This window comes from Dicentrarchus labrax, unplaced genomic scaffold (assembly GCF_905237075.1).
Source record: "Dicentrarchus labrax unplaced genomic scaffold, dlabrax2021, whole genome shotgun sequence".
Classification (NCBI taxonomy): Eukaryota; Metazoa; Chordata; class Actinopteri; family Moronidae; genus Dicentrarchus; species Dicentrarchus labrax.
The window spans coordinates 14,675,794-14,701,816 of record NW_026136718.1 but is presented as its reverse complement, the minus strand read 5'-3'; positions in this window follow the sequence as shown (position 1 = coordinate 14,701,816).

Genomic DNA, 26,023 nt, shown 5'->3' with positions numbered 1-26,023 from the left:
GCTGCTTCATCATCAATTTTACAAAATCTATTGACTGAGCTAATAAATCAAGTGAGAAGTCGGGTCATTTCTCCGTTATAGTGCATGTTATCTTTTCTATATTGCCGCCAATGGAGCTGCCCCCTGCTGGCCTTTAGATACAATACAGGCTTAAGGTACTTGGCTACACTTCACAGACGCAGAAGCTCTGTCCATTACATATACTGCAAATGGGTTTAACCAATGAATTGTCTGTATTTCCAGCTCTTGAAGCAAATACTGTCCATACATTTACAGATCGATGAACGCATTTACAGATTTATCCACACATTTTCAGATCTCGATACATTTCCAAATCTGATTACGCACACACGGTTTGAGATAGAGTTACACAACTCTCCACTCACATTTGTAAATACTTTTTCAACAATAATGGCTCCATAGTGAAGAGTGTCTTTGTTGTTACATGACAACAGCTAATAAAAACAATTTGTATAGTGACAAGTTTTGGGCAAGTGTATTTCCGACCCACTTGCGAAAAAACCATCAGCATTTAACCCTGGACTGAAGAGGGATTACTTTTGTATGAGTTTATAAATTGTATTATAGGAAAATCCTTCTTATTCTGCCTTTAACTTTTAGTTAAGTTATGGTTAATTGAAATGCAATTCAGTTTAATTTAATTAAAATGAAATAATTATTTATAACTTTATTGCACATGATTATAGTGCAACTATACAGTGCAGAGTTTACTAATGGCTGCAACACCTCTTCTACACCTCTTACCATCAGCAAAAGCTGTGATCACAGCAACTTCAAGAGCTGTGAACACTCTGTCAATGAGTTTTTTGTGGGTCTGGTATGTGTGGGTAACATTTACATTGTCCTTGCTTCATAACCATTCTAAAATACAAATGACAACCCATGTTTGAGCTATATACTGTATAATGTACATATCAAAGAGCTGAATCTTTTATCCTTTTGATAAAGGTCAAGTGTAGTCACCTAATGTTCTAGTAAACATCCTCTTTTGTGTCGGAAGAAAAATATCAAACTTACTTACACCTTGTACAAATAAGCCGGGATACTTCCTCTCTGAGAGACAAACACAGATACTCACAGGATGGTGTTTACAGGGCTGTTCATTAAGCTATCTGAGATATGTCTGAGGAGGTCTTTGTCTTTCTGTGTTTGATCACATTAGTCTTTATTACCACTCATTCTTTTATATCTCGAATACAAATGTCATTACAGATGGTAGCCATTACAAATAATGGGTGGATACCAGTGCCTTATCAACAGCTAGGTGAACCAAGCAAAGCTATACCATTAATATGTGTGTTGACGAATAACCGTTTTCTGGTTAACTCATTTATCTTGCTGTGAGGAATTGCCCCCAGAGATCTATTCTTTTACGCAGGCTGGGGAGACTCAGACCTTACTGGGGGAGATATAAGAACCAATTTTTACACTGCCGCACCGAGCTAGTTTATTTCCCACGACACAGATCTCAGACTTAACGATTGTATGTTGTCCATTAGTGTGACACAGAAGCCAGACAAGGCAATGTTAACCAAAGTCTGATATGGGTACTCATCCTACTGTACCTTATGTTAATTATGCTGACACGCTATCTTTTTAGCATTGCTGTTTCAGTACTTCAGTGCATGTTTAGTAGTTAAATAATGAAATCTCTGACAACACTGGCCCCTACAATTGATCAAAGGCTGCTTAATTTTGTGCATTAATTACTGCTGAGGTAATGAAATGGCCCATCACTCTCCTCATAAACCAGTAAACAGTGGGGCAAAAGAAACCATCCTTCAGGCCCAGGCGTGATTATGTAAAAGCACTGTTAATCATCGGGCCCCATGTTCCTCCCCATTTTGTTTTCTTTCCTTCAGTTGCTTAATGTTTACCACCAGTAAGATGTTTTATTTATTAGTTTTGTCATAAAGTTCTGTTTCACATGAATCTGGCAGCTCATGCATGCAGTATGAGTGTTGAAATTAGCATCTCATTACTTGCAATAATTAGGCCAATGACGGCCAGATGTTGAGCGTGTGATCTATGTGCAGGCAAATAGCTGGGTCTAGCCTTTTATTACAATCAATTAATACTATATAATAAAGTTTTACCACCGACATAAATTGCAGAGCCTCGATGAGTAATATGGCAGAGAGACACAAACAAGTTCACTCATGTTGTTGACTCACTGTAGAGTTGTGTATTCAGGATTAAATTAGTGCAGTGCTAATGAAGTCTTATATTAGGGGTTCATAATCTGATTTTGTATGTCAGTGAGAGAGCAAGACTAAATCTTTCCAACCCTCTTACACATGCAGTATCACGATGATGTCCATGGCTGCTGGGTAAGGTGATAAGGATTATGGAAGACATTTTTAATGTAAATTCATTTTCTCAGATACCACAGCATAGAAACAGAGGGAAGTTTAATTTGAGGCAATTTGAGGACAAATCCAAAATCCAAAAGCTGTACTTGTTGGCAGCAGGTGATGAATTAAATTGAACATTTTCTCTCTTGTTTGTTCCACTAACTCTGAATATAGGTAGGCAGACAGTAGTATGAAAGACAGGGTATCTTAAAAAGAACACAATATATATATATATATATATATATATATATATATATAATGTATTATCAACATGTGAAGAGCAACTCAATTTTTGAGTGAAATATGTAATTTTTAAAATCCTGATGAGGGTTCAGCGATAATTACGCAGTATGCCAATGTTTATCATAAGGTAATATAGCTTTGTCACAGATTTTCCTGTAGCTTTATATAGTGCTAGCCATCCCTTTCAAATCTTGCAACTATGAGGTCATTGCAGGACTTGCAAATGTCATCTCCTGCAGTTCTGGAAAACAATGAGCATGACTGCTGTATGGCATTACTGGACTTTCATATGACTCGTGCTTCAGTGTGATCTAGTACCTTGATTTTTCAGGTATTCAATATGCTGGATTAGGCAAAAAGGGCACTCGTTTCAACTAATTTATACATACACAGTTTCTCCCAATTGAGATAAATTATCTATATCAGAACACACAATATATTATAGCGCTGGGTGGTATGACCAAAACGTTTTGACGCCATTTTGCCCAGTATTGTGTGTGTGTGTGTGTGTGTGTGTGTGAGAGACTGGGCCTTTATATAGGTTCGTAGTATCTTATGTTACTGTCAGGAGTACGTAAAAACATTTTAATGTCATCCTTTATACTAAGGCTTTGATTACTATAGGGTTTTCTTTGCCCCCACAAAATGATACACTATATGAAGGAATCAGAATGCATGAAACTGCTACCAGCCAAAGCTAATTTAAAGTAAATGTATACATACTTCAGTGTTTGTAATCCTGTATTTTCTTCACTGCAACTACTGTTGGAAACTGCAGCAGGGTAAATATCATACTGGAAATTAAAACCAGTGTAATGATTCATCCAGTATATTCCTAGTATATTATGATAGAAAATTATATGAAAGAGGATTTTATCTATATGTCCAACTTCTAATCTACCCACTCCTAATATCTATTGCAAAGAAATAATCTACAATACACTACTTGAAGTCAGTTCATTTTAATTGCATTATTTCACTTGTTCAACTTTGCCAATGTAGTAACCACAAAAGGAGTTAAACCACTGCTGTGTTCCCTAATGAAAAGAAATAAGTGACCTGGAGTCACTCAGACAGCATTCAAACTTTATAAGTTGTCACGTCCTTCCATTAAGCCATGCACATCTACCATCATCTGACGCTAAACTTGACAGATGAGGATGAAATGAAGTGTGTCAAATGCAGTTACAGTGATCTCATTCAAAATGCATTTCCCTGATAGGACTTATTTCAGTAATACATCACATCTTACTCCTTTGCTTTTCATTTGGTTGTGTTGCATCTAATATCATGTGCCATTGACAATGGCAGCCAAACAGTGTAAAATTAATGACTGGGCTGGCATACATCTTGAATTTGATTAGCAACAACATTAGAGCGTTTCTTTTCTCAAACTGCACTTTGTCCTGTCTGAGGGCCATCCCTGCTTGGGCTGTACTGTACTGACAATGGTGACTATTATTAAGCCAATTTGTCTAAGAAGGCAGTTGTCCTTCTACCAATTTGCTCTCATCATATTCAAATCAAAGTTATCATGGATGCTCAAAATGAACCATAACTATGGCTTTCAGTCAGTTTTGAGCTAGCATTGAGCTATACAAACAAACCTTTGATTACAAGGCACATTATATTTGAGATGCATCCAAATCTATGTCATTACATCTGCACAGAGTAATGCAATTCAAGTCCCTAATCTTCCAATTATGTAATATAAATGCAAATTCTTATGGTTAAAGTGACATTGCTCTGTCAGTGTTATGTGTACTATTATCACTGGCAGCTGGGGTGGATGCGTCCAATATCCAGTGTCCTCTGGAGGAGGGATATTGGTCGCATTGCTCTGTGTGTACTTAAGTGTGGCTGAAAGGCACCTCCCAAGTCATTCAAAAAAGAGTGAGATTTAAAGGTCACTTTGTGCATATCACCTTTTCAAAACGCTCACATTCAACCTCTATTATTCTGCTCAGTGCTTTGCTTTGCAATGGAAATTCTGCTTTTCTCTGTTAAGAAACAAACTTTTTCCTCTCATGAGGAAACATGAATACTGCATGACATAGCCTACTGGATACAGAGTACAAAATCCCAGCTTCTTTTTCAGAATACTGTATGGGTATGGTCAACTGAGGGGCCTCCCATGGACAATGATAGAATGATAAATACCCTCATCTAGAGAAAATGTCAATTATCAGCAGACTCAGCAGCAGTGCTGGTGGTCCTCCTGGCACGATAAAGATCTAACATTAATAAGGCATGCTTATCTCTGGGAAGACAGCCACCGATTGATTTTTGAGAGAAACCTGGAAGAAAGGGAACAATAAATTATTTAAACAGAAACATATTCCACCAAAGAGAAATGTAATGAAGTACACCAAAGAAAAAATAGCCATATGACTGCATTATATTAGAGTTCAGTGCCTGCCGGGCGTCTAATGTTTCTCATCCATCAGCTCCTGCTCCTGTGCCTCCCCTAGCTCTAAACATAACCCAAGGAACATTAATAGATACTTAGAAACATTAAATGAGACCCCGGGTCACTGCCTCTGTGTGTTGGCAACAACAAGACTTTGAACAGATTTTTAAGTTTGAGGACTTCTAATTAGTCTCCAGGGCTCCTTCTGTGTTCTTCCTCTCATCATATAATATTGGTTTGCTGAACAATAAGGCTAACCAACGGGTGCATGAGAAATTAATGAACCATTTTAAGGAATGAGAAGAGAAAGGAAAATTGGCTCAAGCTGGCAACAAGTTTGACAAATTCTGAAACACGGTATTAAAAAAAAAAAAAAGTAGCCACTAAACATTCAGTTTTTCATGAAATTTGTTTGTGTACTTCATTTCCTCAAATACAATTCAATTTCTCTCTCTGCTGTGGATGGACACAGTCGATGTGGCAGCCATCACAAGATTGCCATTTCAAGACCAATTGTAAGCCTCTCATGAGGAGAAGCCCCAGGAAGTGTGCTGCAAGCCTGGGATCATAATGATCAAAGTGAAATGTTTGTCGACTGAAATCAATAGCATCGGGGAGCCTGGAAATTGCTATTAAAGATCCCCATCGATTGGGCAGCAGTTGTTCAGTGACTGAGCGACTGGGCTTTCAGACTCACAACAATGGTGAATGTTTCCTGGGCCAGTTGTTATCTTCTGAGGGATTACCTTGGTTGAAATGTAATCAAGCCAGAACTGTTTTTGGTCACTAGGTGAGGCCATAGGTGAACCGTAATCTACCAGTATCTGAGTCACGACCACAAACCTAAACTGGTGTGAGTACAACAATTTTACGGTTGAGTTAAGTAAAAGAAAATAACACAAAAAGCATGTCCTTTATTTTTAAATAGGTATCTGTGCATTTCCCTATTAGGTTTCTGTTGTGCCTCAAACCATGTCACAGCAAATAATTTACCACTAAAGGACTATTTTCATTTTTAATTAATATATATAATCTTTTTTGATTCTTCAATTAAATACTGTTCCTATAAAACAGCAAAAAATGGCCATCAGCATTCCCCAGAGCTAAGTTGACGTTATCAAATGTAAAAGTATTTACGTATGTCTGATTCTTCCTTTCAGCTCGATGCCTCATGATGGCTGTCAATCATGACTTAAATGTGAAATTCTTAATGTCAGTGTGGTTCTGCATACATCAGTAGGCAGAGCACATTGCAAACAGTACTAGGGGTCTAACTCCCAGTGGGACCACTCAGGCAAAGAAAAAAAGTGCATTCGTTCTTGGTGCTTTCAGCTCTCTGGGGGAAAATGGCCTCAAAATATGTTAAATAAAAGGCTCAGTGGTTTTTGTTTTTTTTGGAAAGTTTTTGTGTGATGCACAACTGAATGAACAGACAACTGAATAAAATACAAGCAATGCATGTCAGATTGCTCTCTCCAAATGCTGACATATCTTTTTTTTTTTATATATAATGCTTCTTTTACATGTGATATCATAATCACAAACTGTTCAAACAGAATTTTGGTATGTCATGCCTCAACTTTCCTCAGGCAACACCATATCAATCCTTCTACTATTTCTACAGCTTGCTGATCTGTGCCTTAATCCGCTTCACTGCAGCACACATACTTCTTTGACTACATCTGTATGTCATCATTTAATATCCATTACAAGTCCTAATAGAAAGGCATTGGCAGCTTCTTTTCCTGACTCGTGTTGCTTCCGCTGGGCAGAAAATTGGTAAAGTTGGAAGAACTGCTCTCATCAATGTGGAAACTTTTTCTCAACAGGGTATCGTATCTCAGTAAATCCCAGAAGTTAATGACCGCTGTGCCACAGAGGGTTGCTCTGTTTTTCACCAGATGCTAGATTTTTGGAATTCCCCAGATTCTAATGTGCACCAGAACAGCAGTTTTCCAGCTCGAGTCCCAGGCAGCATGTAGCATCTCATTAGCTCCGGTCACTGATCGAGTGTGACAGACATGAAACCTGACACATGCTGCAGACCTCCACTATACATTTCATCTTGTTTCCCATAATGCTTGAAAAATAGCTTTCTGCATTTGTAATTATTTTTCTTCCTTGGCCCTTGCCTCAGACATGTCCTTTCATTGTTGTTCTTTTCCGCTTGCATGCTTTAGCGTCTTTCAATAACTTCTTTTTTTTTTGAAAACTCACACAAATGAGTTTCAAGTCAAGCAATTACTATATGCCACAAGTGTAACTGAAGACATAAGCCACAGTGAAACCAGAAGAGTAATGTTTATTCTGACTGTATTCTTTGTCTTTTGAGTTCAAAACGCACCTAATGTGCTGGGAGTGTTTTTGTGTAAATGCTAGATTTATGTCAAGGACCACTTATGTTGTATTCATACATATTATATAAATAATACATTTGATATAAATTAGCATAGAGCATTTTTAAAAAAGCAGACATGCCAGCAAAAAATGCTTATTTCAGCACACACCAGGTCCATGACAGACACAAAATACTAACAGAAGGACTTGTGACAAGTGAAACTACTGCAGTACTTGTTGCAGGATTAACATGATACTCCCATGCACGAACACACACAAGTCAGAATCACACATGCATATGTGCGCACACACACACACACACACACACACACACACACACACAGAAGCAGACTATAATACTGCAGCCAACCGGCCCTTGAGCGCCACTGCGAATGGACCGCAGCGTAGGCTCTTCTTTCTCTGCTTTTTCCTTTTGCCTTCGCCCCCTCAGCACTGACAGCTGCTTCCTAACGAAGCCCACTCTCTTCCAAGCAGACCCTGTGATAATGAGGCTCTGCCCAGGACTACAGGCAACCAGGGAGCAATGTCAACAGCTCGGAGCTGACCTCCTGAACGGGCTTGCTTCCCCTCGTTCACCGGGAGAGCAAAAGCTGCACCTCATTGTTTGGGTGGAGAGTGGATCCTTGCCTAAGGGAATTGCCTGTGTCCAATACTAAAACTGAGCTGAAACAGTGTAGAGGCTTCATGTGCATACATATGTGCGTATTCATGAATGCGCACACACATGTAGACAAGCGCACACACACACACACACACACACACACACACACACACACACACACAATGTAGAAGAGAATCACAAGTGATATATCCATGTCACAAAACAGAGGATTTTAACAGTGGTAAATCTCAGTTTTACTACAAATTTAAACATACCAGAGAATCAGCAGACCTCACCTGCATAATATTTTGTATCAACAATGAATAAATCAAACCAGAGCTGGCAGAAATGAACCAACCAGAGGCGAAAAAATCTTCATGGAGTGAAACCTTTTGCATTGTTTATACATACATAGAGTGACGGACAGTGTAAAATTTATCCTTCATACATTAATCTTGCAGGCTACTGCAGATGACTCCTGTGAATGTTTCTCAGCACTACCAAATGTGTATCATTTTAACAATACTACTTATTGGACCATTTCTTGTGACGCTTAACAGCCGAAAAAAGAAACTTGAATTATTCAGCAACTCTTGGGATAGTGCAGCAGCAGTAACACAAACGTAATAAAAATTGGGACCTCTGTGGCTTCATCTGTTCATGGACAAAACATTAACAGAAAAACTAAACAATGCACAGCGTGTGACATATTGTAAGTATATCCTTCCAATGCATCCCTTGGTGGAGGAGACCCTTTAAAAGACCAGTCTGTGTTTGCTTTGGTAGTTACACAAACCCAACATTAATCACACTGGATAAGCTCTGCAATCGACAACAGACACCCTCTGTAATGAATAAGTCAACTAATCTGCGCCAGCTTACAGACTGCGAACTAGAATAAGAGCAGCCGAGGGATAACTGCACAGAAAATGGAGTAAATAAGGATTTTCAACTCAGCAGTGTGTCTGGTGAAATGAAAGTCTCACTAGACTCTGTGCAACTTTAATGGAATTAATTGACTCTTTCAGCGAACAAAAAGAAAATAATTCATAGAAAAGTTAGGAATCTACCAACAATAAAACCATGTCCTGCTAAAGTTTGGTGACAGTGCATTGTTAAAAACACCAAAGTTTTGTCAATTAATCCACCAAAGACAAAGTATAATCAAAAACTTTCTCTGCATTTTGCTGGACAACAAATTAGATATTATTATTGGCCTTTTTTTTTTTTTTTGGCTTAAAGTCAAATCTGCTACCAGCAGAATTTAAAACATACCAACAACTATACCAGTGAAACATTCTGGCTATGGCACTGAATAACCACACAAGCAGCAGGGTTTATAGATAGGCTTCAAGGCTGCTGAAAGTTATAACCAGACTGCTTCATGAGTGAGGATACTGAGACGAAGACCAGAAGCCACAAAATTGAATAGCAATGAAATCAAGCCTCAACACATCACAGAAGACAAGTCCCTTTTGTATATCCAACGCATAGCTGCCTTATTATATTCCAATATTCAGCACGGACAAAGACAATCGTGACAAAATGCGGGAAAGCAGACAGATGCAGACGTGTTTGATGTGCAAATTTAATCTCCAGCAGAACAGAAGCACAGCATCGCCGGTGGTTAAAAAAAAATAAAAAAAGATTAACTCACCATTAAAACAGCTGCAGGTGTCCAGTATGGCTCCAGTCATTAACTTAACCTCAGTGCAATAGCAGGTAACTAATGTTTCTGGGAGCCAGCTGCCTCAACCTGGCCTTCCCTGTGTGTCAAGCGTGGCTCTTCAAAGTTCAGTGAAAAACGAACTCCATTCACTTCATCCATTAAAATAACATCTAGCTTCTGACTGTATTCCAACCAACCCGTCCTTATATCATAAGCTCCCAAATTAGCGTATGCACAGGGTTAAGTCTGCAGGCAAACTCGGTCTAGTTTGTCAATCCAAAAAAAATAAAATAAAATAGTAATCATCCACAGTCCTTGGTGGCAAAAGATCCTTCCTTTCCAAGCACCTACCATAATTTACGCTAGTGTAAACTTTAAATTTATTTTCTAATTTCAACTGTTCTCCAACTGCTAGCTAACTAACAGCTAACTCAACTCACGTTAGTTATCACCTGAGTGGATGTAATGGAGCAACTCATGGTTCCGCCCCAATGTTGGGCCCGTGATCTCCCGTGTTTATTTAGTTATATCTACTGATTTTTATTTATGTTAAATGAGCATTAATTAAGTGTAGGTGACTTCTCTATAATAAAAGTTGTCTGTATTGTACATTTCTAGCTCTACAGTCATATAAAACTTAAAATTTAAGGATGATTTATTTATTTATTATGTAGCCTACACTGCATTACCAGCAATATTTTTCATTTGATAAAGTTGCCTTTGTAAGTTAGGCTACAGAGTTTCAGAGCAGTGTCAATTTGGAAATACAGGCATTGCACAGAAATCTCAGAAAGCATCCACAGTATACAGTGATGGATGATTTTTGACAATTAGTGTCACACACTTTTTACTATTAACTTCTGGAAAACACTCATTCTCAGCATGTATACATGCTGCTGAATGTCTTCTTGCCCTTGCTCTTGAATTTTGGTAGTTGTTTGCCAATATCATTTTAACTGAGAAAAAGTCAAAATAAGGCTTCTTAAAAAAGAAAAAACTTGGAGAAGGTCTCAAAAGAACATTTCTACATACTTTTGGACTTTTAATGTATGTACTGTATCAAGGAGTCCAGAGGATACATTTCTATGAAATAATTCATCATCTCAGTCTGCAGGATAACCACCACTTCAGCAATCCTGTCTGACCCTCGCCAGATTCACTTTAACGCCCCCAACTTCCCATTAACAATGATCATAGGTCCTGCTGGCCACTTCCTCTTTGGAGCAACATTAAGTCTTCTGTGGTGCAGATGGCAACACGTAAGAAGATTATGGTGGAAAGTACAGCTTTCATGGTTGGAATTCAAACAGTTTAGAAACCACTTGAATTAGTGATAAATCCTTCTGGACTGGTCTGTGAGCAGATGTGACAAGTTGAATTATTCCGCCCTTAAAAGGAAGCTTTGCAGGAATCTTGAAACATATGGCGTCTTACACCTCCATCTCAGACTATGAATGTTATTGGAGGACTAACATTCCCATTAGTCTCTAAATTTAGGAATACCACCAGTGCGGTTTGACTCCTTTTGTGTGATACAAGTACCCTCTCATTCATTTCCAGTCACCAAAAAAGTTGGCAGTCAAAACTATGACTATGTTTAATTTAATTACTAAAAGTGGAGACCTATCTGGGACTGTCAAGAGCCTCAGAGATAGTAGTAGTCTTACTCAATCAGATTATCTGCTTTTCTGACTGCAGCTGTGCCTCATCTTGGGATATTGGCACTCCATCATTTCTTTTTGTCCCTCGAATCAGTTTAAAGTATGTCTAAATATGGCACATAATTAAATCTGTGCCACATGGAAGTACCCTCAAGCTACGTATACCTGAGAGAGTATAGCATCTACAAGAGATCTGGGGCATTGTGAATATGATGGCAGTGATGGTGGTCAATCTCAGTACAATTTTAACAGCAGTAACATTGTCAGATATCATGTTACACTGGGCCTGCTTTGGGCCTACATCTGCAGTGCGCAGTATGATCATTAATGTGACAAGCCACATAAGACTTTACACCATCTCAGTCCAGCCTCAAATATGGATCAAACATAGTCTTGTGTCTTTCAGGAGGCAGTTTCAGAAGTTGGGCAACAGGGACAAGTGAAGATGACATAATAGATTACCATATACAGCCTAATATATCCCATGAGGAAGAAGCCAGTGAGCAGGCACTAAACCCTGTTTCAGAAACGACCAAGCCTAACAAGGTGGAGATGCTTTTTTCTGCTGGTCAAGTAATAGTGGCAAATTTCCAGCTACAGCTTGATCTCCGAATAGTAAAATATGTGTGTATATTGAGTCAGGCTAGACAATTATTACATAACCACAGGGTTCACACTTTTCTGTAGCATGCGGGCCTTGAGGGCCTTCTCATAATTTTCTCCCCTGTGTCAGTAAAGATAAAATCATTCAGTATCTCACTGCATGCTCATTGCATTCTTCCTGGTAGTGGCTACCAGTTAACATTACAGAGGAAAACCAGCATGGCAACACAGAAACTTCCCACAAAAATCATGATGTAAATCAGACTGTACATCAAACGCAGCAAATAAACTGACAGATTACAGTGTATAGCTTGACAGAATGAGGGAATGCTGCTCATTTTCAGAGACATCATCGTTTGTAGGCCAGAATTGTGAAACTATGTCTCTCCAGCAACGCTCTCCTCTGCCTGGTTAGATGTAGAGCTGCTCCTTTGAGAAACAATTAGGGATTATTAATATTAAATTCTGAACCTTCTGTTTATCTTTTCTTCATTTACTTCATCAAAGGAGCACACAGCACGCTATCATAATTCGTTAATAAGTTGTTAGTACCATTCATTATTTCATTAAAAAAATATTTAAATACATTTCACCATTAAAAAAGTATTATTTTCCTTTTTGTAAGAATTGAAATATTCTCTGTTTTGGCACTATATGTAATTCAATAAAATACCATATTCTAACCCACTAAATGTGATACTATGCAATCTTTATGACACCTGTAATAGTGTTAATCCACCATATTTGAAAAGTCTGTGCCCATGCACTTGTTGTAGCTGTGCATTGCCAGATATCTCTCCAGCTGATGGAATAGAATAAAACATTAAAATACAGATTTCATTCATACAATCAAACAGCAAATAGCCACAGGAAACAATCATAAGAAATTGCAATCACAGGCAAAATTCCTGGGGATGCAGAAAAAACAGGTCTAGCCCCAGAGACAAAAGGTACAACTCTGTTATGTGAGCCATCGATGGTTTGTGAAAGCTGAAATTAAAATCAAATGTGCAGCACGACTAAAGGAAGGCTGCTCTGACCAAACTTATTTTGAGGTATTTCCTGAAAAGCCCCAAATGATTTGCATGTTTTTACCATTTGACTTTTGAAAAGCAACAACATATAACAATTTGATTGAAATTATTGCCAATGACAGCTGTACACTATACCTTTTCTGTAATCATGCAACATGGACGCCCATACACTATACAGTGTGCAATTACAGGTATAAGCCGACCAGGCATACACAATATTTCTGACAAAGAAATGAACACTCAGTGATGGGCAGACCATCAAACATATTCAGCAATGGCATAGTTGTTTTTTTAACAGGGTCTCCTTGTCACAGTCCAGACCCATTTTAATTTCCTGTCAATCACCCACATTATTAATAAAATCTAAATTGCTTTTTCTATTTGTAGCCTCAAACCTTTGTGAACACACAAGGATTTATCTTCAAAGTGCTGTAGCTGCATTAAAAGTCAAAATAACAGTTGAAATATTTTTTTAGAGCTGGATATCCTGCTTAATTTTCATTGAAGCAGGATTCCATTTAAAGTCAAAGCTTCCTGGTGGACACAATCATTTTCAAATCTGGGACATCCTGCAGACATGCTGAAAAGGCCACAGATCATGAAACATTTCATGTACAATATAACTTTATCATGCTAATGATCACCATAATCTCAATTTTGGACTGCAAGAGACAATGTTCTATTTTATTACTCTACTCTTAGTCTTGTCTACAAAGAATTTGGACTTTTGTGAAAAGTCTGTATTTTTTCATGAAGTGGGATGAAGCTGGGCGTGCTAAAAGACTGTCCGGTAAAGCTGAGCTGCAGGAGGCAAAATCTTCTCTACAGTCTCAGGCAAGCTGGATACATGTCGCCGTCCTGAATGAATAATTTAATCCTCAAAGTGTACTTCAAAGCTGCTCGCCAGGTGGTGAGTCTCCCAACAGCTGCCTCGCAGCCCAGCAGACAGTCAAAGATCGAGCAAAATGATTTTCTCCTAATGTTCGACAAAACTGTGTCCGGATGATAACATTGTGTCGGAGTACAATCATACCTGCCAGCAGACATTCCTTTCCCCGTTCTTTTTCAGCTTCTGTTCAAGGGGACAACGGTGAAACAGTGGTTATCCTGATGAAAGGGAAAGCTTAAACTGAGGGGGAAGCTACCCACCTGAAAGATGATTCCACCTCAATTTGGCAAAAAGCTGCTTCATGGCTTCTCAAGATCAGCAGCACATTGTTTTGCTCCAATCGTATCTTTCTCTGATGCCATCACTGAGGGATAAGGATACTTGAAGACAACTCCAGCAGATGTTGGCAATATTTATCCAGACATCATTATGAATTCCAAAATGAAGCAAAGCTGCATTGATTTGGTCTCTTTTAAATGTTAGCTACTGAGAAATTTGTCAGTAAATATACAATCCTGGCTCTGTGATTGGTCATTATTGGCACTGCATGGGGACAGGCACGCCAAAAACTGCTGAATGTTGATGATCGCCCTGACACGGCCAAAACTAAAAAATCCCACCGGAGAGAATAATTTGTATTGAGCAGGGGCATTTGAAAAATAGGACTTTCTTTGTTTTGACAGATTGTAGCTTGCACTCAAACTTTAGGCAAGGCAGTACATGGAAAACAGCTAAATATAAACCTCATTATACTCCATGCCATCATAGTTTCATTGACACTTGAGGCATAAAGAAATGGCGGAGGTGCAGAGACGGAGGTTGCAACGGAACAAAAATGTGTCATGAATGAATGTGATGGTATCAACAGCATGCTGTAAATCAAACCATACGCTGTATTCCCACAAGATGACAGTCTGAACCTGCCCGCTTTTTTTTACATTTCTCTTGCAGAACATAATGCTGCGTATTTATTTTATTGTGGCCATGGAAAATTGTTTTTACACAGCAATATTAAAGTTTTTATAGGCAGTGTTAGGATTGTAAAGGTTAATTTTAATAGATAATAAAATGTATATAATAATATGGTTAATATTATTGATATATCCCATTAATGTGTTTATGGAAAGTAAAAGGATGCAGCACTGTACTGTGCTTATTTAAGACCAAGTGCACTTCACATTGGATATTTAGGAAGGTGCAGAAATGGGATTTGGCCATGAGGCGTGAGGAAAAAAACGATGAAATGAAAACTGAGTAAGGGTGATGTGTAGAAACAAATTCATGATGCATTGAGCCATCTTTCATTTCCATTGACTTATTAAACAGAGTTACTGTGGGAGGCAAATGATGGAGCTCCCCTGGAACTCACTACATCTTCCCACTTAACAGGGAAGCAAGAGTGCGCCAAACCCTGCAGGCTGACAACACTCACCAAACAAATCATGGCAACACATCCACAGGCAGTCCAGAGTAAATTGTTGTATTAACCCCCAGGCAAGGGTCCCCCCTCAACAATTCAATAAGCAGAGACGCATTCCTACACATCCTAACAGAAAGCTAAGGATGTGACAGCCCACAGAGTACGGTGGTGCCAAGCTGGGAAGGCTGTCAGTGTTATGGGTCAGTGTGTTAATTGTTTTCTGTTTCGGGACGTTTATCTTTTATGGCTTCTTCTGCTGCAGTCATCATGCAGCATTTGTGTGAAGAGAAAAAAATTGAAGTAAATGATTGTCACCGGTCATTACAAGTCACATCATTTTGACAATGTGCAAATAGAGGAGTTCTTCCTCCAGGAATAACGATGAACCTAAAATTATTCATAAGAGTAATCCTGAGATATTTAGCCACACAGTTTCCACAAAACTAAGACAACTTATATGAAGAGAACTAACTTAAGCTTTTTTATTTTTATTTATTTATTTAATTTGATGACAATAAAATCCTGTTTGTGCTGTCAAACTGCATTATTCCAAAAAATAATTAGAATTAGAAGTTAGATTGTCAGACAAAACCTTTTAAATCAAGGTCTACATATTCTTAAGTTTACTAATTGCTCAAGCCACAGTGAGGTCCCACTGCATGACTCACACTTTAGGAAGAAATCTAAAGCGTCAGGGGTGAAGGACACTGTCAGGAAGCGGACGCCATTATTTTGGCTTACTATAATCTCCAGATCAGATTAACTTCGGCTCAAATTAATCTAAAGTATTATGTGATCTGCAAGTCACGTCGCCTTGCCAACAGTGTGTTTAAGCTATCTGATGTGGTGTACACGTTGTCTTCCTGACTATTCACATACCCAGCGACACATGTTCTGCAGCGAGCATTGCTAATTAGATGAAATGCATTTGTCCGTGTAGCTTTGGTGGAGAGCTGACTACAAATGAAGCTGACTGCATCCATTCAAAATGAATTCCGCCTGATCTCACCGCCACACTCTTTTCCTCATTCTGACAAATAAAAAGAAACACTTTGTTGATATTTGCATTCAATATCATGCCCAGGGATGACAATTCCTAGCAAACCATTCATTATGTGAGAACCCCAGATTTTAAAACTGGAGATAAAGCATCCAATTAGCAATGTATGGTAATGTTGACATTTTACTCTTGCATTAAGTAATGTTATTCTGCCGTTCTGCGACGAGGTAGCTTTCTAAACTCTTTCTCGGTTCCATGTCTACATAATACCTCAATTATCCATAGATAAAAAACTGAGAGGCACCACAGAACGTCAACACTGTTGTACACAATGTGTGCTATAATTGATATTTGAGTTTTGCATCATTTACATAACAGGATGCAATTAAATATTTAGAAATCAGAAAAACACCTCAGAATGGGCTTAAGGTCAGTGTTGTCAGCATCTCTTGCAACCAAATGAGAGCATTCGGTAAACACATTTTATTGCAGGGACCAGTGTAATAGGAAAAATAAGCAAACCAAAGATAATATTTGTTTTGATATGGGCAGATAAACAGACACTGTATACGGAGTAGTGGAGCTTGGTTATAGGCAGGGGGTAGACACTTTATTGGCCTACTAAACAGTCAGCCTCGATTGCTACTCCCTGTGTGTGTATGTGTGTGTGTGTGTGTGTGTGTGTGTGTGTGTGTGTGTGTGTGTATCAGTTAAAAGCACCTCATTGTGTTGTTGGTATTTTTAGACAGCAGTAAAATCTCTCTTAGAATGCATTGCCACATCTTCCAGATGACTAACAGCGTCTTTTTATTTTCAAATTGCAAACATGCAGTTTGTCAGTTTATATAATAGAATAGAAAGAAATAATTCTAGCTGACAATCTGACAGTTTTTGGAACAACCCAAACCTTACTTGTACTAGTACAATTAAATGTACCAAATATGAAATACATATGCCATTCAAACTTTACACACTGACATGCACCATGTTTTGGAACAAAATAGTTGAAAATATTTTGACAAAATTAGGTTAAGCACCTGGCCTTTTGTAAAGCAATGGATGTTGTACAGTGGCAGAACATTTTACATCTTACTTTATTTAATAGGTTTGTTATGCGGACAATTAGTGCACTTTAACTCTGCATGACAACATTTCTGCTCTCAGTAATTCTGTTTAAAATTTCCATCTGATTTTGTGCCTAATGAAGAGGTGAGAGCTGTGGAAAATATTCTTTTCAGATACATTTCATTCAACTTGTGCCAGTGGCCAGAAGGTTAAACACACAGACAGTTTATTCTTATCTCGCTAATCCCAAATACCATAATGTTCTTGTTATTAATTGGTTTGGCATCCTCAGCTTCCATCTACCCTTTCTGATTTAAATGGTCAAATATTGAGAGTGCACATGCGCCCTGTCAAGCCGAACTTTAGAACTCCATTCAGGCTGCTCAATTCTCATGAAGGCAGACAATTTTTCCAGGTGCTGGTTTTTTTCCCCTCCTTTATCCCTTTCTTCCTCCCTTTGCTATTGAGAAACTCTTCCCCTCTTATAGACATGATCTGACAGGAAATCTTTGAGAGGCAGCGCTGTGCTAACTGCCCAGAGATTTCAACTGTCTGTTCTTGCTGGAGGAGAAGCTGAACGCTGGCCTCCTATTAGTCTAAACACATGGAGCCCCCCAATCCCCAGTCTCTCTCTCTCTTGCTCTCTATTCCTTTCTCTCTCTATCACTTCCTCTCCCTCTCTTTCTCTCTCTCTCTACTCATCCCAGTCCTGGCGAGGGGGCTGACAGCTCTCAGCGTCCCAGCCTGTCAAAAAGGGCCTGTTATTCAGCACCCTCCCTCTGGGACAGGAGGAAAACACATACACACACACACACACACACACACACACACACAGTCACACACACACACACACACACACACACACACACACACGCTCGTGGATCCGCAGACGTGCACACTCACAGAACATGCTTTCACAAAGGCCTCGTACACAGCACACACCCACGCACTCTGTCTCTCTATCTCTCTCTCTCTCTCTTTCTCTCACACACACACACACACACACACACACACACACACACACACACACAAATATTTTTCCTATGCCCACGAAATACTTGCACATACAAAAACTTTTGACTGCTCTTAGAGGATGTTCTGCTTGTTGTCAGCATTTCTCAAAATATGCTGACATTTTGCATGCACTAATCAGGATCAAATGTATTATCCATACAGACACTAATTTACTGAGCATTCGCCTTTTCCACAGCAGCGCTGACACAAATTCCTCTCTTTATGGAGTCCTCTTGTCAATCCATGTGATTGGCTGAAATTTACCAATCATTAGCTACAATTTAATAATGTCTGGTGAATCGGAAGAGCTGACAGGTGTCCAATCAGGAGTTTGAAATGATTCCTTAGAGATTTTGAATGCTAGCTTGCAAATGAACCTGCAGGTGCCTCCACAGCTGTATTCCCAAGTCCATCACAATACTATGTGCATACTAAGGAGCAGAAATTGCTCATTGCTCAGCCTGCTGTCTTGTCCTGACAATTTGGGGGATTTTTCAGATTTGAACAGCAGAGATATTAAATATGAATATGGTCATGAAAATGTAATACTAAACTGTACCCACAAAAAAAGAAGAAAAGAAATAAAATAAAGTTAAATAAAGGTCCAATAGAGTATTCTCAGTGAATTACATTTAAACTTTATAAAAGGATAGGTACTGGTGTTAAATGCTCATATGATTCTGTTTTGTGGAAGAATCAGTTGGCAAGATTAACTGTTTTATTATTTATATTGTGTGATAAAAACAGAAAGAGTGCCATTTCATAATTTTAACAAATGGCATGATAGCATGACAAAATCAGAGTACTGGTACTTTTCACTCCTGCAGTTTAAAAAAAAAACCTGTGTATTTCATATTCTTTTGCCACACGGTAAATTATTATTTTAATTAACCAACAAATGATAAGGAATGTCAATTATTTTAAGTACATTGGGGAAACAATTTAAGATATATAGAATTATCCTTGGAAATCTTTATGAATTAATTCACTGAAATGTATATATTCATTTTGGCTGAGATTATTCTGGGTATGATGTATATATTTTCATTTGCCCCCCGGAAAAAGTATGTTATACATCATTTCATATTTGTTCACCTCTCTTACTGATAGTGTACCATACATTCATATGTATAGATGCACACACACACACACACACACACACACACACACACACACACTCACAGTTACAACATTTATAACATTTACATTCATTTGAGTGATCACAGCTACAGCATTCTGTTGCTGTGTAGTTTTTTTTTTAACGTTTTTATAATTCAAACCCACAGCCCAGGAGTTGCTGTGGGGTAATCCCTGTTCAACTCCAAGGAACAAGTAATGATTGCGGCTGATCGCATGTGGTGCCACTGGAGAGCTGGCGCTCTGTGCTCCAGAAGCCTTTAAAAACCATCACAGAGTAGGGACTATTTATTACTTGATTAGCCATACAAAACTCTCTAGCCCATTCACTCAGAATGTTGGAAATAAATGCAACAGCAACAAGAAAAACGACTTGTGTATTGAACCTTCACAATGTGAAACTTATCAAAGTGAGATAATAACAAAACAAGAGAGAACAAACTTTTCTGAAATGCCAGCTAAGCATGAACATAGTTCCCTTTCTTCCCATGTGGCCCCTTTGTGAATAATTTGCCTCAAATCTGAGTAATCACAGTATTAGTGGCCTTTTTAAAAAGACTTCTCTGTCTGCTAAATAAGGAGCTCTCTTAATTTCTCTTCTCGACGCCAGCTTAATTGCGTTAAGAATTAATGGTGCATTTTCACGGCCAAGCTCACCACCAGACACCGGTTACACTGCTCTTCCTGCTGGGCCCAATGCCACACAGCGGGCCCAGAAGTGCCTGTCGAGCGCCAACCCCGGTCTCACTCCTGCTTGGGGGTGAGAAACTTTGCGCTATACATATGCATGAATATCCCTCATATCTCCCTAAAGGCAGCTATATCTCACCATTAGTCGCTCTCAAAAGTCTTCTGCGGCACACAGTATTGACTTCTGGAATAATTTCAGGCAATCCCAGACGTGATTTATGATGATGCACATTATCGATCACTTAAGGAGATATTTAGGTATTCAGAATAAAAAGTTATGTTCTCATTATGTTGATGGCGTGAGGCGCCAGGCCAAGGGGAGAGGGGGGAAGTCACTGTACACTTTACCGGAGAGGTAATTAGCACGTCTGAGTAACAGCAGTGCTCCCCCTCTCTGCTCTCCTGCTGCTGAGGCTGGGCTGACTTGCCTTAGCGTTAGCACAAATTGTTACTGTCGCCCCACAGGTGGGAAACTAGCTCTCATCACCTCATCATCCCAGAGGATGTGAGACACAGCAACATATATTAAACCGCTATCCTCGCAGCATGCGGCTAGTGTCTTCATGAGATATTTTACTCTTTATGGAGCCCATGGGGGACACACAAATCCAATACAGCTCCCTTTTTGAGGGGCACAGGCAAAGACATGCATACAAACAACTGGGATTTAGAGTTGTTCCTCTGCCAGAGGCAAGAAAAGTGACAAGCCATTGGAGTGCTTTGGGCAAATGTATCAGCACTGGCAATGCCACAGGCTCTGAGACAATAGGAAATGAAGAAATTTACCTAATGTGAGATGGTGCATGGTTGAAGTCTTGGTGCAATTTCAGGGCTGCCATACCAGGCTGAGGAAGAGATATATTCCACCACAATGTTTATTAGGCCGACTGTGTACCTTAATTCTTGAAATGACCATAATTGTAAGTTTCTGTAGTGTTTTTCTATCTAAAAAAATCCCAACTTTACACTTCAGAAAGTGTGGAGAAATTATTTTCAAACTCAGAAAGTGTTGAAAACTTTTTTTTCCTCGTACATCTCCTTCCACCAGGCAGTTTGGCTTCAAACCAAGGATGCCATTACCCTGTTTGGGGCCTGCTGATGAGAGACACCAGACTTTGTTCGTGGCGGGGAAAAAAGAAACATGCGCAACACTTTCTAAAGCTGTTAATGTTTTATCCCATAATTCACAGGCCCGGGACTTGGGAGTATGTCTTTGTGGGAAAGCCTTGGCTGGACATGGTGGAACCAGCATCATTAGTGCCTGTCTCCCCGGGGTGGCATGTGTGGAAATTACTGCCCCAATCAATAAGCAAAGTCCAAGTGTTGAAATATTTATCCAGACAGAGCTTCATCCTTGCGGTGGACTGTCTGAGCACTCTTCCTGCACCTTAAAGGGTTATTCAGAAAGCCATATATGGGCAAGAGTACACCTTGAAATCAATGGGGTGCCACTCACTGGCTGAGTGCTGAGTGCTACATGAGTCCATTAATTTATTGTCGATACATGGGGCGGAAACAGCGTAGGAAGCGGAACTCCCCTTAAGGTGTACTCAAAATAGTGTATGTCACAATACTAGCATGTCTAACTTTGATACAATACCTCGAAGAATATAAATATTTGATTTTGTGCCAAGACGGGCAAACTATTTTCAAGTGGAGCAAACTCATACATGTATGAAGCACGTGTCAGAGTGAGACTGAGTGAGACTGCATATTGTTTTTCTTGACAATAGAGATAGTAAAGGAGTAAGTTTCTTATTTGTCACAGGAAAAAATTGTTGCTGGTGTTGGTGGTGTGACAAGCGGGTAGAAATATTTGAAAGTGATATCTGTTGCAAAAAATAATATTCATGGCAACATTATTTACTCATTTCTAAAATATTTATTTAGTATTTAATTTCTAAAAGAAAGACATGTTTCACATGGATACAGCCATGTCAGTGAAATATATCTATCATCTTGATATTTTAAAAAGCTTAGTCACTGCCTGTTTACATCATAAACATTGCAGATTTATTCTGCAAGGGCCAACGCATATACACCCGACATCATAGTGTGATTCTCTCGGCAAGACTTCCTTTGAACTCCAACACTTAGCTTGTTATCTCACTTTATCTTCCCACAGAGCATGTTACGGACGATTAAAAGCTCTATGTGATACTTGGGCTAACATCTCATTATAAGAGAGAGCCCATTTGTATTGCTTACCTCCATAGTTAGAGTCCACAAAGGATGACAGCTGACTTCCCCTCCTCAGCTTGAAGTACTCTGCTGAAACATACGCTCATTATGGAACCATAAGAAATTGCTCTCATTTGTTAATATAACATTGTCTGGACCCAGCGATGGGCTCAGAACATTGTCTGGCTGCAAAATAATGTGGCCCTTTGAGATGTGCAAGTATAAAATGATTTAGTCCCATCGTTTTTTCCATTTTTGTTTGTTTACCATTACTTACTCAGAATGGCAATATGTCTCCATTAATTTCAGAAAATAATTGGTCAGATGATGTCTCCACAACTCTCAATAACATCTGATTCTTTTCAGACCTTTGACCTTCACCAGACCCCTATAAATAAATTACATAAAACACATTTTTTTCCTGTAGGAAAAGAGGGACAGCTGATAACTATCTTCCATTTGTCCACCCTGCTATGATGTGGAAAGTAAATTAATAGTCGCCATATAAGGCTAAAAATGACTTTTCTGTTCTGCAGAGAGGGCCATCATGTAAAACTGCAGCATTTGCACAACTACTGCACCATTCCCCTAATGACAATCTGATCATGTTGATAAGCTAAAGGGGAAACAGTGAACACTCTGGGCTACCATAAATCTCAATACTATCATCAGTGTTAACAACCACCAAGGGGATATAAAATGCTGATGACGACGCTGGAGTGTGCGTGCAAATACCACTGTCCCTGACAAGTGATCAGAAGACTCCTTGTCTCCTTCTATAATCATGTTGTACTCCTCATTAACTGAAAGGTCTTCATTAGCCGTGGCATTGCAGTGGTCCTCGACACAATGTTTAATTAACATTATCAGCGTTTGTAATTGTCATTTGTTTGCCTTGTCGGTTTACATTTTCCATGCTGGCTGAGAAGCCGTCTCCATGTGCTCCTCTTTAGATGAGCCAAGATGCCTTTTGGATACTGAGAATTAGAAATGCACAGAAGGTCCCCCATGCTCAGTCGCTCCCCTGACCCTGTTCACACATTTGAATGAAGATGCGACAGGCATGTGGAAAAGATTTCAGAGCATGACGTCCTCCTATTAGGCTCTGTATCCTGAAGAGATGCAATGTAACCAAGAGCATGAATGGAAAAAGGGGTTTCTGTGGGAGGCCAGAAGAATGTGGCGCACAGCATTTCTGGAAGAGAGATGGCATCTGCAACCAATTCTGTCCGTAGCGTCAGACCTCTGACAATAAATCTGCAGTGTATCAGTGATTGTGTGTCCATTTCAGAATGTGTATATATGTGTCGTTACGCATGTACTTTTGTTTGAGTGTGTAATTATGTGTGTATGCGAGCATGCACGTAATTGAAAGCGTGTGTATGCGCATCTGTATTTATATTTTCATGACTTGTGTTCTCGCAAGTGAGGTGTGTATTTGTGCAATCCGGTGTGTGTGGCCAGTTGTGGTGGGGGTATATGTGTCTGCGACTGTTCTAGAATCTGTCTTTCATGGTTTAGCGTGGATGCAGTCCAAGGCGCCCAGCTGCTTTAGATCAACACTCAATCACGGTTCACCTCATCGTAGTTTAATTCTTTCTGATTCACATCGGCCTGATCTGACCACCTCAGTATGTCCCTGCTCACAGTAACTGGCACTGTCTGGTGGAATTGGTTTCACAGTGCTTCTATATTAAAAACCTTGGAGATCCGCTACATTGTGTTTGTGCAGGGATGCAGATGACAAATCAGGGCTGACTGCAAAATATCCAAATGGTCATCTGTTGAAGCATATTAATCCAAAATGCTTTACACAGACACTTTCACCTCTTAATAATTCAACATTTATGCACAAAAGAATCTTAAAATGTGGGGTTGTTAATGCCTTTGCTGCCCAATGAAGCACTTAAACCGTTTTGTTAAATGTTGTACAAACAAATCAAAGACGTAAATTCAGTGTCTATTTCCATTGAATCACGTTCGCAAGAAGCCTCACACTCTACAGGTCTAAACCACAATTTTACCTTTGTGGAGGATGAAGATGTTTGATTTGTGCATTTCACATTTGGCAAGAATTTGTTGAGACTCAAATGTGTGGCAGCCTGAAAAACAAGAAAGCCACAGATAAAAAATTGATCTTCTAAAGTGAGATTCAAAAGAGGCGTTTTTCTCTAAGATGAGACGCACTCCCAGCGTCTGACACATAATACGCCGGGGCCTTGAATATTGGAACAAAATAGGCTGAAAGCATGCTTCTTGCAAAAGACTAGAAAATGAAAACAAAAGGCAACGCTCTGTGTCTCTGTTACCATGGTGTATCTCACTAAGCATTTGGGAATTGCTGTTGTAATATGAGGAAAAACCACAAAGTTTACTCTCTCTGTAATAAGCTGACAAAGAGAGCCCTCGCCAAGGTGGTACTAGCCCCCCCCCCCCATTCCAGATGCTGAAATCCCAGAATGAGAATGTGAGAAATGGCGAGGACCCGCAGCAGATTTATTCACTGCTGAGTTCACTTTCTAGCATTCAATCAAAAATATTTGTGTTCACCATCTCCTATTGTTGAAACAAATGAGAATTTTTACACAGGCACACACCACCTCTACACGACAAATTCCTCACTCCACTCCAAGAGATGCCTTTATCCGACTCCTTATTTTCTCTAGCTTTTTGGTGCATGAAAGGATCACAGCAAACTGTAAAAAATATAAATTTAGAGAGAAAAAGAGAGCACCGTGAAAGCTCAAGCATTACCCTAAATGCTGCTGAATTGATTTCAAATTGTTTCCAGGGTATAAGCCAGGCCAGCCACAGCAATTTGATCGGAATTTGTGTAAAGCCAGTCTCCTGTGTGTGCTAGTTCTTTTAATTTGAATGTTCATGATTGGTTCATTAGTGACTTTCTGACTTTATAGCACCAATTCTTTACTACATCGGTCCTCTTCTGATCGTAATTGGTAACATAACATAGACTCAGTTAGCCTTGCTCTGCCTGACTTCAAGCATCAGACATCAGTAGCGTATCCATTAGGTCTTTTTAAACTCAACGTGTAGCAGCATTTGTGTGAAGAAAACACACACACACACAGACACACACATACACAACACACACACACACACACACACACACACACACACACACACACACACACACACACACACACACACTGTTTTAGATTTCGGAACACTTTGTTGCATTAACCTGCACATTAATGAGAAATTCTGATTTCCCAAACGGTACTACAACTACTTGAATTAAAAATGTGTAAATTAAAACATTAATAATAATTTGAATTAATAACCTCCTTGGCATTACTGTTTTAAAGGCATTAGTGCCTCTTATTCTTATAATATCAATTTATCCTTGCTTTTAAAATACATTAAACCTAAACAATAATATTAAATAAAGCCAGGCTATTATATGCGTTGCTAACCGTGCACAACTGCAACTTAAATATATTTCACAACCCAACAGTGGCGGACAAAATCCCAGGTTGTTTTGCTCACAAACTGCTTTGGTTTCCCATCTGCTCTCTGAGTTAATTACGTCAGTTTTAAATATTTTGTGCTTGCTGAATATTCTCCTTTAAGTGGGGTCTACTGTGTTGAAATCCAACACCCACCTCAGTCTTCTTTTCCTATCCACAACGTACACATGTGTGTTTGATTATCC